The sequence below is a fragment of the Chelonoidis abingdonii genome, chromosome 25 (assembly GCF_003597395.2).
Source record: "Chelonoidis abingdonii isolate Lonesome George chromosome 25, CheloAbing_2.0, whole genome shotgun sequence".
In the NCBI taxonomy this organism is placed as follows: domain Eukaryota; kingdom Metazoa; phylum Chordata; order Testudines; family Testudinidae; genus Chelonoidis; species Chelonoidis abingdonii.
The window spans coordinates 15,780,620-15,795,643 of record NC_133793.1 but is presented as its reverse complement, the minus strand read 5'-3'; positions in this window follow the sequence as shown (position 1 = coordinate 15,795,643).

Below are 15,024 nucleotides of genomic sequence, written 5' to 3'. Positions count from 1 at the left end.
CACTATGCTCTACAGACGGGAATGAACAACTCTGCAGCCATTCTCTGCAGTATATTTAAACATTCATAGAATACTGTGTTTCAGCCATGTCTACTAATTGATTTTCATATCTTCAGAACTTTTGTTATTTGCCAACCATATTTCTTCATGCTTGTGAAAGGCAGAAGTCATCAGCGGTATTCAATGTAAAGAGAACATAAAGACATAAAATAAAAGCAGCACAGACTGGACCTCCATTTTGGAAGGTCAAAGCACTGTGGCGAAGAAGAAAGCCAGCGCCTCAGCAGAGTGGAACCAGCTGCAGCTGCTATCAGCAAGACAAAAAAACCAACTGGGGAAGCCTGCCTGCATGCCTGAAAGGAAGGAATAGGGCATGAAAATCTGCATCTGGATTGGATATCACCTTTCAGCCTGAAAGATGATGAGAACTCAATCTTTGTTTCATACAAGTTGCAACCACAAATGCAGAAATAGCTAATTATGTTCCAACAAGGGTCCGTATACTTATACTGGGCACAACGTCTGCTCCACTCTGCTCCTTCTTTATTCTTTCTCTTGTTACATATTAGTGCATGCAGTGATTGGGACATTCTTCCTGAGGCATCCAGCCGTCGGTCTCCATATGTGAAAAGACTGACATTTAAGCAGCCAAGCATCCATTTGACATGGCAGATGGCTGCCAGTCTAGATGTGGGTTCTGACTGCATATTGTTTTTCTTTCTCTTGTGATCTAGCCTCTTTTCAAAACGATGATCAGTGGGTCTACATTCTGCAAGATACTCCCTGAACCATCTCCTGCCTTTGCATTAAAGGAGTGAACCTTCTTAATTACAAGAACTACAACTGTGTCCATTGGTTCTCCCGGTGGATGCAGACTGGACAGTGTATTCATGGCACTATCTCTTAGCCAATCTGACTGCTGTTAGGTGGCAACTGGGGCTGCATTTAAGTTTTGTGGAGAGGTCTTTTGCAAAGCCACTGCCTGTTAGATTCTCACTTGATGATGGTGTGACGTTACACCCCATATTCTTCACAGAAATATGATGATATGAATATGGCATAACGAAGATACTTTACGCAAGATGGCTCACATAAGATATTGGAAAGGTTATGATTTACTGAATGTGATTAACCAATTTTGCATGCATGTATCATTTCTCTATTTGAAGTTAGGAATATTGACTATGTAACAATTACAACTGTGTGTGTACTTGGGAAATGCCCACCAGACAGTAAGCAATCAGACCTAATGGGCTCTTAAAAAAAGACAATGAGTCTTTGAAGATGTGGATCTCCCATCTGCCTGGAGCTCCTTCCTGTGGACATTGCAAACAAGCCTGGTTTCATAGTTGCTTTGACACTGTAAGGTCAGGTGATAAGATCACCTGATACAGACTACCACCTTGGACACTGCTGGTACTTTTCCACTGGAAACAGAGGCTTCCTGCCTTATGTAAATTCCATTTAAGGCTGGGCAGTAAGGCAAACAGGACTCTCCTCCACTGCCTACCTAAGAAGAAAGACTGCTGAAAGTACCTGAAGGGACAAACGAACTAATCTGAGGGGAAAGGCAGGGTGAGTCCAGACTGAGGCAGGGGTGAGTCCAGTCTGCAAGAAGAAATAACTGGAACTCAGAGCTACTGAAACTCTGCAACTTGCCTAAACTAACATTTAGGTGAGAAATTACTTCTTGAAACCAGTCTCTTTAAGATCTTAAGCTTAGTAGGCGTGTTTCATTTTATTTGCTCAGTAATCTGTTGTTGTAATTGTTCTGTTTGCTATCACTTAAAATCTGCCTTTTATAGTTAAATTTGTTTTTGTTTATTATTAAACCCAGTTTGTGAAATTTCTAACTGGAGGACAAGAAGTTGTGCATCTCTCTCTCACATTGAGGGAGAAGGTGATTTTTTATGCACTTGCACTGTGCAGATCTTTCTGTAAAGTGCAAGACAGTATTATTTTGGGTTTATTCCCCAAAGAGGGTGTGCATGTGAGTGCTGGGTGAATCCTCAAACAGAGCGGACTTCAGTCTGTCTGCAGATGGGTGTGGCCGTATCCCTGTGTGTGCAGCAAGAGGCTGGAAGGCCTAATTCAGCAAAACAGGGAGAGAGAATCCAGGCTGTTGGAGCAGGAGGGGCTCAGTGAAACCCCAGTACATCAAGTGGCATCCCAGAAGGTGGGGTCTAACCCATCACAGATGGATCCTGCCAGGTGTCCACATCCTCAAAAATATTCAAATTCTCCCCCTTGCCAACATAAAAGGAAGAACAAGTGATACTTCCTACACCCCTTGTAGAATTGCCCCACCCTCTGCATGTTGCCTAGGAGAGATCCAGGTGAAAATTTGGATGACCATGGCAGAGAAATCCTAGAAGCATAAGAATCTGCACAACAAAATTAAAAAAATCCACACAAATTTATCACAATAAACCAGTGTTTACAGAGATTGGCATCACATTGACTGAGAAAGCTCACTGGGAATTTGATTAAAAAACTATTCATCTCAAATGGATAACAAAGATATGACACACATCTCATGAGAACTGCCACAGTCACTCAAACTAATGGCCCATCTAGCCCAGTATCTTGTCTCTAACAGTGGCCCATAGCAGAGCTTAAGGAGGAGTGTACTGAACAGGGAAAATTGGAGGAGATCCACCCGTCTTCCCCTCCTGGCTTCTGGCAGTTACAGGTTTAGGGTCACCCTGAGCATGGCATTACATCCCTGACCATCTTGGCTAGTAGCCACTAAGGGACATATCCTCCATGAACTTATGTAGTTCTTTTTCGAACCCACTTTTACTTTTGGCCATCACAACATCCCATGGCAATAGTTTCACAGTTTAATTTTGCATTCTGTGAAACAGTATTTCCACTTGTTTGTATTAAACTTGCTGCCTATTCATTTCTCAATCATCATCCTTGTGAAATGCAGTGCTTTAAAAAGAATCTGAATGATAATTCCAGGGATAATTTCTGGGAACATTTTCACTTTGTTCTCCTACATCTTTATGAATTTTGATAGTAGGACTCTACTATCATTATTTACATGCTAAATAACCACAGTCCAGTCTTTGGGCAGCCATGGTTAACAGCACTGGCAGCACATGTGGCTCATTAGCTCATTTCTGGCAATTTTCTTGGTTGTAATCGGACAAATGGAATAAGAGGCTGCTCCAGTTACCCAGCTCACTTTACCTCTGGCTCCTCTCTGGAGTGCACCACTCTAGGCCTCTCTTGAATTTCTCCCACCTCAATCTGGGCTGCAGTCCCACGTATACCAACCATGATTACCTCAGCAAGCCTTATTAGGCTCACTACCTGCAGTCCTGTTTCCTCTAGAGCGATGACCAGTGCTATCTACTGACCGGACACCCTTCTTTAAGTAACATATTGTTGATTTAGAACCAAAACATTGAAGAGAAAACAATCTGAAAGCAGTAAACACTCTCTGTGTACCTGTCTTTCCCTGGGTATGTCTACACAGAGATAAAAAAACCTATCTAGCAGGAGTCAGCTGACTCAGGCTCATGGGGCTCAGGCTCCAAGGCTGAAAAATTGTTGCACAGACATTTGAGCTTGGGCTGGAGCCCAAGCTCTGGAACACTGTGAGGGTGGAGGGTCACAGAGACTGGGCACCAGCCCAAGCCCAAATGTCTACACAGGAATTTTTAACCCTGCAGCCCGAGCCCCAGGAGCCCGAGTCAGCAGACCCAGGCCAGCCATTGCTGTGCTGCCGCCTTTTATCCTGTTAGACCTACCCCTACAGGCTTATCATTCCTGGGAAGACACCAACTGCCTCAGACCTGCCTGTAGAACAGATCTGTGTCCAGGTCAGTCTGTTCTCCCTATGAACAGTTCACTGGCAACCTTCCCCTCCTTGGCTCTTGAGAGAGTCTTTTTAACTGTTTAGTGTCCCTTTGATCTTCAGGCTGCCTGGCAAAACAGTTGTGCAACCTTGGGCTGGAGCCTGGAAGCAGCATCTTCATTGCTAATAGCTTGACCATTGACTTGTAATCACTGCTTATCTAGAACTACTGAATTGCCTTCCTGTGTGTTTTTCTAAGCTAGATCAATACATTCATACGAAAGCCCAATAACTCAACATAGCTCTGCAGTGACTATCACCCTGACCAGTCACATATAATGTTCATAAAATTATTACAGATCAGTATTCCTAGATTATTACATAGCAGCTTCATGTCTGCCATAGAGGCCTTGGACGACTATGATTCTGTAAACTGATGGGCTCATACCAGCTCACACAAATATCAGGCCATTTATTTCAACAGTTGAACTTTGACAATAAACTGCAGATGAATTTTGGGTGATTGTTTGATAGAAAGGTCAAATTTCAGGTTTTGGAATTCCCCTCCACTCAGAAACTCAGTGAATAAGTGCAAAAACCTCAAGACTCTTAACTCAAGGGGAATTTGGAAATTAATTGTGTCAGTGAGGGCCTTGTTACAATCATATAGTACTGGGCTGGGTTACTGCTGTGCTTTGTTAGTGTGGCATTCTGTATTTCAAAACAGCACCCTGGAATCCCTGTAACTCACCCATCATATAATAATGATGTTTCACACAAAGCATGCCATGTAGGATAACATATGAAAGGTCATGATCGGCTGAAACCCAGTCTTCTGTCCAAATATGTATAGAATCTCAGGGCTGGAAGGGACCACAAGAGGTCATCTAATCCAACCCCCTGCTCAAAGCAGGACCAATCCCCAGACAGATTTTTGCCCCAGCTCCCTAAGTGGCCCCCTTGAGGGCTGAACTCACAACCCTGGGTTTAGCAGGCTAATGCTCAAACCACTGAGCTATCCTGCCTCCTGATATGTATTAGTGTATAATGAATTATGAGCTTTCTGCTGTATGTGTTACTGAATATGTTGTACGGTTGAAGTCTCTCTACTACTAGCTAGTGCTCCATTCCCTGGGCAGGGTGTATGCAACATTAATCAGCAGGGGAGGTGTAAAACAGGGATTTACATACTGTAAGAGGCGCACAGCCATCTTGCAGGGGATTATACTTGTGACATCACAAAGCACACCGACATGTCTGAGCTAATGTATACAGAGCACTGGATTGCAGCATATAAAAGCAGTCTATAAAATAGGGAACAGCAGCATCATGCTTGCTTACCCTCCCCCACTGGCTGGAAGCAACAGTACACTGGGAAACTAATCCCAGGCTTAATGGGGAGCCAGCGATTATAGAACTTGTAACATCTAGTGGGTGGAAAACTGCCTTGAACAAAGTACTGCCGCAGTCTAATAAGGTTTAAGATTAGACAGTGCAGTTACCTTTATTTTCTTTGGTAACTATGCTGACCTTCTGTGCCTACCACTCTCATTAAATTCAAAAAAATATCTTTCTGTAGTTAATAAATCTGTTTTATATTTTAACTACAAAAATGCATTTGGCTGAAGTACTGATTGGAATCTAGCCTCAGTTTACAAAGGCTAGTGTGTGTTCCTCACACATTGATGGAGAGGCAGACTGGGTATAAACTGTACACTGGTGGGTTCTGACGCAGGGCAAGACCGTACAGTCTGGGGTGCACAGGCCTGGGGGCTTGGAATTTGCTGGTGCCTTTCCTGTGTGATTTGTGAGTGGTCAGGGAGATATCATGTAATCTAGGCGGGTGTGGGGCTCCAATGCTGTTGTAGTGAATAACAAACAGCGCCTGAGAAGGTTGGCTTGTCACACTCAACGCATGTGAAGAGAAGCCCAGGCTGGAGAATAGGGGGATAGGGTCCCAGTTCCAGGTCGTACTGGAGCCCCATCACAGCTAGCAGTATCAGGCAGTTCTGCAGCACACGCCACCAACAAATCATGATATAAAGCACCACCTACGCCCCTTATTTTTTATGGCTAAACTGCAGGTGGATTGATTTAAAATCAGAGCCGGAAACTTGATTAAATAACTTGGTTTTATTTTTTTGCATTTGTACGTTTTTAGTTATTTTCATAAAAGAAAGTTTCATTGTCAACTAACCATTAAATAGTGCTTGAAGCCATGATAGCCCTTTGCCTAAATTTGTAAAGTCGTATATTTATTAACCAGGAACGATAGTCATAGAATCTATATGAAATTTAATTTAAGCAATTATGTAAGCTTTCACATACAAGTTATCAGATCTTATTGTTCTTTTTATGTTAAAAATGGTAAATGACTATATTCTTCTTTACTAGATTTTTTTTTTAACTCAGGATTGTGTCAAGCTGGTTGAGGTGGAAATTGATCAAATAAAAATGTAGCAGAAACTATTTTAAATGCTTTTCATTAGTGAAATAAAATTACTTAAATGTGCTGGGCACACATAAGGGAAAAAAGTTAATCGAAGTACATGAAGTGAAATCGAAGGTACTTTAGTGAAAAAAGGAGAGTATCTACTTCAGTTAACTGAATAGATGTTTGTTATGCTATAGAAGCAAACGGGATCTTTTCACGGAAAGGCAATATGCTGCATTTATGTGAAGAATACAATTAGCATATGCATGTAATCACTCACAACACCACACACACACACACACACACAGCCCACCACGGTCAAGTTATAGTTACCAGGTAGAGCCAATCTAGTGCTAGGTGGCCAACAGTGATCGTGGTCAGAGAAAGAGCTGGGTTTCGTCAGTCGCGACACGATCTTTGGGAAGTCTTGGCAGACAGAACCCATAGAGTTTATGCAGGCATTTTTTATAAGTGATTTTTTTTTGCGACCAACCAGATTTTTGCACATTATGCCTGGGCAATTAAACTGTTTTTGACAGTGTTTGTTTTTTATAATGTTTTTTTCATTTGACATGTTTTTTTATTAAATTTTGCAGAGTTATTTTAATGCTGTTTTTGATTACCTCTATTGTTTGAATTGATAGTTGTTGTTTTTTTTTAGAGTGTTAATTTGCTTTTTTTTTTTTTTTTTCATTTATATAGGGCGCGGTTGCAGCCTTTTCAAAGAATCATATAGAAATCAGAGGTTGAAAGGGACCTCAGGAGGTCATCTAGTCCAACACCCTGCTCAAACAAGGACAATTTCCAATAAATCATCGCCAGCCAGGGCTTGCCAGCCTGACTGAAACCTCTAAGAAAGCGAGATGCCACCACCTCTTAGTAACCAATTTCCAGTCGGTTACCACCATCCTGTGAAAAGTTTGTTTCTAATGCTAACCTAATAACCTCCCCAACTGCACATGACGACCATTGCTCCTTGTTCTGCATCAGGTACCACTGGAACAGTCTAGATCCATCTCTTTGAACCCCCTTCATGGTGTTGAAAGAGCGATCCAATCCCCCTCTGCTCTCTTCTGAAGACTAAATAATCCCAGTTCCCTCAGCCGCTCCTCATAAATCATGCGCTCCAGCCCCCAATCATTTCTGTTGCCCTCCAGTGGACTCTTTCCAAATTTTCCACATCTTTCTTGTAGTGTGGGGCCCAAAACTAGACACAGTACTCCTGATGAGGCCTCACCAATGTCGAATAGAGAGGAATGATCACGTCCCTCGATCTGCTGGCAATGCCCCTACTTATACAGCCCAAAATGCCGTTAGCCTTCTTGGCAACAAGGGCACACTCTTGACTCATATCCAGCTTCTCGTCTACTGTAACCCCTAGGTCCTTTTCTGCAGAAAAGGTGCTCTTGCGTTTGTTTGTTTGTTGGGGGGGTTGTACCTTTGGCTTAGCGATGGCTTTTACACTTATTTTTTTATATATACATGTTTTATTTACATATAAAAGAAAATTAATTTTCACAGAACATTTTGAACAGGAACATTAAATTGCGATGCAAAAGAAAAACAATTATTGCATTTTTTTAACTTATTTTAAAATGCTAAACTTACAACTAATTGGTGACCCTTAGAGGTCTGTTATTGCCTTGAAATCAGCACAGACACAGATTCTGGCTGATGTATTTTTACCAATGGCCTATTGGGCCATTCCTTTTTGCTGTTTAAAAAGGGTGGCTGGCAGGATATGATTAAATTATACACCAATATATTTAATATATGCTACATTTTTATTTTAAATTATATAAAATACAAACATAAAATATTACTATTACAATTTCTGGTCACCATGGGCCAGATTTTCCAAGGTATTTAGGTGTCCAATGGACTTTTCAAAGCAAGTTAGGTTCCTAACGCCCACTGAAACACATGGATGTTGAAATCAATGGGAGTTAGGCACAACTGAGTTAAGAGGTTCTGAAAATACCATATGGTATTTACCAGCATCTTTAGGTGCCTAAATATCTTTGAGAAACTGTCCCCATGTTAAAGCAGCAGAGAATCCTGTGGCACCTTATAGACTAACATACGTTTTGGAGCATGAGCTTTCGTGGGTGAATACCCACTTCGTCAGATGCATGTAGTGGAAATTTCCAGGGGCAGGTATATATATGCTAGCAAGCAAGCTAGAGGTTCTTCACATTTTTTGGATTAGTAGATCTCCTCTCTCACTTGGTTTTTATTCATAGATTAGAAAAGCAAAACAGGCTTTCTTAGCTTTTCTCCCCCTATTCAGTTTCTCACCTTTAATGAACTAGTCCAAATGAAGAAAAAATTCTCCCTGAACTTCTTCATAGATTCACAGATTCCAATCTCAGAAGGGACCATTGCAATAATCTGGTCTGTACTCCCTGTCGCAACCCTAAAGTGCACGCTTAAACACGGTCTCTTTATGGCCAATTGTCGGCCCATAGCCATTTTGTTTTAGTAAAAGGACAAGGTGGTCTCCATTTTGGGTCAGATTCTTATTCCTTAAAGGATAGGAAAGCCCCAAGGTGTCATGTGCATAACCCTAGCATGTCGGGTGCACCCTATGAGCCGTATACAGACATGTAAGCATGTCTCAAACAAGAAGTAGCATGCTTGCCAAGTACAGCTTCTGCTACGTAGAAGGCTCCTGCCTGGAACCTGGAAGGCGGAGGAGCTAGGGGGCCCATCCGGTATCAATGTATGTAAAAGGGAACCAATCTGAGACTGACACAAGTAAAAGCCCCCAAACAAAACTATGTCTCACGCCAGAATCGGGAGGTGTTCCCGCGTGTCAGCTGAAAAGTCTGATCACCCTTTCAGCCAAGATATCTCCTCCGGATTTTGCCGGCTCGTGTCATTTCATGTTAAAACAAGACCACCTCCCCTGATTCGCTATGCAATCGGTGTTTATGCTGCTGGTCAGCTGTATCTGGAGTGTGGAATGTATTTTGTAATTTCTGCAAATATTTCTGCTCTTGCCTGACTCTTCCCCCGCCTCTACCCCCTTTTCTGTTTCTTGCGTTTATTTCATTCTATGTATAAGAAAAGTGGTTGGTTTTTTTTTTCCTTTTCTTTTTCTCTTTTATAGCTTATCTTTTGGCCTTGTTTCTTCCTTTTATGTGAAGCAGTGTAGATAAGAGTAAACACGTTGCTCTTCCTAGCCAAAGTGTAATTTATTCCCATTAAAATAAACGCAGCCATTTGGCTTTAAACGAAATCCGTTGTGTCCCGCTATTCCTCTCCCCTTAAATAGTCACTCGAACCTTACGTGTCGCAGACAGTCCCGTATAACATAGGCCATAGAATTTCCTCCAAATAACTCCTAGAGCAGATTTTTTAGAAAAATATCCAATCTTCTTTTTAAAATTGCCAGTGATGAAGACTCCAGCATAATCCTTAGTAAATTGTTTCAATGGTTGATTACTCTCACTGTTAAAAATTTATGCCTTATTTCCAATTTGAATTTGTCTAGCTTCAACTTCCAGCCACTGGATTGTATTCCTCCGAGCATGCTCAAATACATTTGTTAGTCTCTAAGGTGCCACAAGGACTCCTGTTCTTTTTGCAGATACAGACTAACAAAGCGGCTACTCTGAAATCTATTATACCTTTACCTGTTAGACTGAAGAGCCCAGTATCAAATATTCATTCCCCATGTAGGCATCCATAGACTGTAATCAAGTCACCCCTTAACCTTCTGTTTGTTAAACTAAATAGATTGAACTTCTTGAGTCTATTACTGTAAGGCAGGTTTTCTAATTCTTTAATCATTCTCATGGCTCTTATCTGAGCCCTCTCCAATTTATCAACATGCTTCTTGAATTGTGGGCACCAGAACTGGACACTGGACTGTTGGATGCAGCGGTCGTCCCTTCACCAAATGCAGAGATAGAATAACCTCTCTACTTCTCTTCAAGATTCCCCTGTTTATGCATCCAAGGATTGCATTAGCCCTTTGGCCACAGTGTTGCACAGGGAGCTCATATTCAGCTGATTATCCACCACAACCCCCAAACCTTTTTCAAAATCACTGCTTCCCAGGATAGATTCCCCCATCATATAAATATGGTCTACATTCTTTCCTAGATGTATACATTTACCCATATTAAAATACACATTGTTTGCCTGAGCCCAGCTTACCAAGCGATCCAGATCACTCTCTATCACGGACCTGTCCCCTTCATTATTTACCATCTCCTTAATTTTTATGTCATTTGCATCATCAGTGAAGATTTCACATTTTCTTCCAAGTCATTGATAAAAATGTTAAATAGCATAGGGTCTAGTGAGTGTTATGTACTCCTTCACTAGAAACATATCCTCTCTGTAATGATTCCATGTTTAGAATTACATTTTGAGACCCATCAGTTAGCCGGCTTTTAATCCATTTAATGTGTGCCACGTTAATTTTATATTATTCTAGTTTTTGAATCAAAGTGTCATGCAGTATCCAGTCCAATGCCTTACAGAAGTGTAAATATATTACATCAACACTATTACTTTTATCAACCTAACTTGTAATCTCATGAAAAAAAGATATCAAGTTAGTTTGACAGGATCTATCAGAAAGTCAGGGTCCAAAAATTTCATTCCCAATTATTTTTTCTGCAAAAGTATTTGCTCTCTTACCTCTGGGAACCACCTCAATAATTCTAAGGGACCACTAAGAAATTCTCATACCAAATTTCAGATTTGAATAGGATGAAATGAGAAATCTGATAATGTGAACAAGAAAGAGAGAGAGAGAGAAATGTTTAGACTTGGGAGAGAAGAAAGGAAACAGAATATGACTGGCCATAGTTTAGTGCCAGGCCTATTAACATACCCACATCACTCTCTGGTTTTATATGAAATCACCCATACTAACCCTTGAGACCAGCATTAGAAAAACTAATTGATTGCTTGAACTTCCCTACAGACCTCTGTGAAAACTGGACTGTCTAATGTTTTCTCTGAATACTGTGTTGTGCCTCAGTGTCCCATGGCATGTTCTTCAGTATCTAGGTCAGTGGAAACGGGTGTGGGATTGCTGCAGATTGGACGGGCCAAGTGCACCTAAATGCCTGGCACTCGTCTCTAGCACACTGATGGCCTGGCCCCTCCTCTGCAAGATGGCAACTGAAGTGTTGGAGACAAAGAGATCAGAGTGACTCCCCCTCCTGCCCGGAAAGGGCTGAAGCGGAGGGAGGGGCTGGAGGGGTGGAGTCTTGGAGCCTTGCTGGGGACAAGAAGTGAAGATGCAAGATTGGTCTGGACACTGCCCCCAGACATGGAACCAGCCGGGTCTGGTTGCTGTCTCTCCAAGCTCTGTTTTAGACTCTGTTCCTGTATCGAATAAACCTCTGTTTTGCTGGCTAAGAGTACGTCTGACGCAGAGTTGGGAGTGCAGGACCCTGTGGCTTCCCAGTTGACCCCGCTGGGCGGGCTCGCTGTGGAACGCACGGCATGGGGGCAGAGGATGTTAAATGCTCCAAGGAGAGACACCAGGAGTGAAGACGTGTGAGCTTCTTGCCCTGAACAAGTCTGCTCCAAGGGAGAGGAGCTCCCAAAGTCGATTGCTTAAGTGGGGCATTCCACGAGGCATCGCCCGAGAGGACTCCTGTGCACACCTCTAGATAAACTCTGGTTGTTGCCTATAGAGGGAAAATATACTGGCGGTTTATTCCTTAGGAAATGCTGTCATATTGTTTTAAGCAGGATCACCAGAAACACGAGAGACATAATGAACAAGAACCATTTAAAGTCTGTCAGGATAAACTCCTCTTATACACACTTTTCTATGTCTGAGAAAGTCTGGCTGATGCAGGAGGGTAGCTACAGATTGGGACAAGTGAGCGTAGAACATCATATCCCCTATTCACACACCACCATGTCTTTTCTTTCAGACAAGGAAATTCACATTCTAGTGAGGTCCAGATAGTCCTCCACATAGGTTAAACCCTTAAGGAGAAGGAACTAAGTTTCAGTCTAGTATTTCCGTCAACCTTCTTCCATAAGGGATGGTTTGAGTTTTGTTCAACAGACAGAGCCAATTCACAGAAAACAAAGGACATGGTTAGCCAACGGCATGCAAACCCCAGGTTGTGAGTTCAGTCCTGAGAGGTGGCCTTTAGGGAAGCGGGATGGTTTCGCCTGCTTTGAGCAGGGGTGGACTACAGATCTCCTGAGGTCCCTTCCAACCCTAATAATGCTGTGATTCTGTGAAAACTCACCAAAGCCCATGGATACTGCCCAGATCGTTAGGTCGGCAGATGCCATCTTGCTGACAGGGCCAGTGTCTGCCACCTAACATTCCCAAGATTGAGCCTACCCAACATCAGCAGGTGTCGTCTTCAAGGCAAGCTGCAGCAATTTGTTGGACCCTGCGGAAGGGTGCAGGGGTTCTATCAAATTGGACTGCGGAGGAAAAACCGCACAAGATCACTGCTTCTGCCTCTGGTAACGTGCTTGATGCCTCTGCAGACACGAGGCCCACACCACACTGTGAGTATTTGGCTTAATGACAGGTACAAGTGACACATCCGCAACGGGGACCGCGGTGGTTGCTGCACTTCAGCGCGGAAGTGACCCCAGGGACCGAAGCCAGCTCGGCCTGGGTCGGAGTCCAAAAGCGGGACCAGGAGCATACAGCTATATATACACAATACAAAAGCAACTCATACATATGCAAAAAGGGACTGCCCACAGGCTATGTCCGCCCTTTGGCCTAAGGCCATACAAACTGGTTTCAGCCTGTTAAAAGCAAGTTATAACTGGCATGCCGTGTCCTACGATGACCGGCCACTTAGCAATCAGGGGCTTTTCACAAGGCCGCCAAGAAAGCGGAGACACCCTAGCTTGGCCGTGACACAGTCTTCCGCAGTCCCCTACAGCCTCCAAGGCCCCCACAGACAGGGTTGTCATTGAGCTTACCCTTCCCTCCACTCCTGTTTGCGCAGAACATATGGGTTAGAGCCTCTCACAGTTGTGAGGAAAAATTGTGTATTTTTTAAACTTGTCATTGAAGTATTTATGTGAATATAACATAATTGACAGATTTTTTATATTGGAATTCTTGGGCTGTAATTTCAGTCTCAAAATGGAAACTTTAAAAAGTTACAAGGGAAGCAATTGTAACTTCAAAGTGCTTGTGCTGAGACAAAGTCTTGAACTTGAAAGTCTGCAACTTTCTTTTATGCTAACACTATCACATACAATGTACCTGAAAATGAGCCACTTTAAAGATGTGACGGAATCAACTCATGAAGAAACAGAAGAAAAGTGAAAAGGAAGAACTAAAATCAGCTCATTAGTTTTGAGTTTGAAGATTTACTAGGTGGAGCCACTTGCAGAGGTATAAGGGGGGAAGGCAGCAGCCAACACACATGTTGCTCAACAGGACAAGGGAATTTGGACTAAGGACATCAAGGAAAACCCCTCCTCGTGGACTGTAATGTCCACATACACAGCAGCCTAGACCTGGGACAGAGGAGAGACTGAGACTATCTAAATGTCTGGCCTAAAATAGTGATGTGACTGGGATGGTTTAATGACCGGAATAAAATAGTAACAAGGAGGAATAGCATAAAACTAATCAATAGCATCTTATTTCTGTCTTTTTTCGTTATAACAAAGTAAAAGTTGGACGATATGTAGTAGGAGGAAGTCAGAGTGAACTCTGTACCAGATTGCTAGATGGGGGCTATTTCAGTTGATAATTCCTTTAACCATTCACTTGAGCCTCTCACTTTTTTGGGGCTCTGTGCTATGGGCAGTGGGCAGATCTGACAGGTCTGTATGGGAAGAATTCCTGCCCTCCACCAGTCTTCGGGTCACACCTTGAGTAAGTATGAGCAGCCCCTAAACCTCCCTGCCAGGGGCACAGTGAACTCTTCATTGGCAGACAATTCAGAAGAACACATTAGTGTCAACAGAGAGGATGGCAATGAAACCTATGTCTTGGGATGGCACCTGCATTATATATGGAGTCATTAGACAATCACTATATCTATGGGCATATGAGGCTCTGTAGTACACATCGGTATCTGACCTAGGGGAAGGAAAACTCTGAATACAAATCCTGCACTTATGTCAGCTGCTGTGCTCGTGGCATCTATTGTACCAGCGCAGAACCATCTGCTTGGGCAAGAGAGCAGGGAAGGCTCTGTAAAACCTCTCACTTAAATCCATTCATAATACAGATTGTTCTGCTAACTCATTCACCCAATCAACTCAGCAGCGTTCTATGGTGATGGGGACAGGCAGAGGATGCTGCTGGCAATCCTTAGTCACAACTTTGCACACCGCTGGCCTTAGGGTGATGGTCCTTTTCCACAGATCAGGGCAGATACGGAGCTCATCTCCTCCTGAGATGATCGAGCAGGCCTTTTTAGCATGGCCGTCCTTAGGCATACGCAGCAGACGCGGCTGCGCAGAGCACCACCGGGATCAGGGACGGCCTTTTTGGGGTGGGTGGCCAGAGCGGCTGCCCTGGGCGGCCCATCAAAGAAAGCACCAGGTGCTGGCCCATCCTGATGCTCCACGCATCCCGCAGTGCTGGTTTCTCTTTGACTCGGCCCAGCCCCTCCCTGTCATATAGCATAAGTCCCAATTCTGAACCTTAGCGTCCAAAATGTGGGTGCCTGCATGAAACCTCCAAGCTTAATTTCCAGCTTAGATCTGATAGCGCTGCCACCAGCCAGAAATTCCAGTGTCTGGCTCACTCTGGTTTCCCCAAAACCTTCCCTGGGGGACCCCAAGACTCAGATGCCCTGAGTCT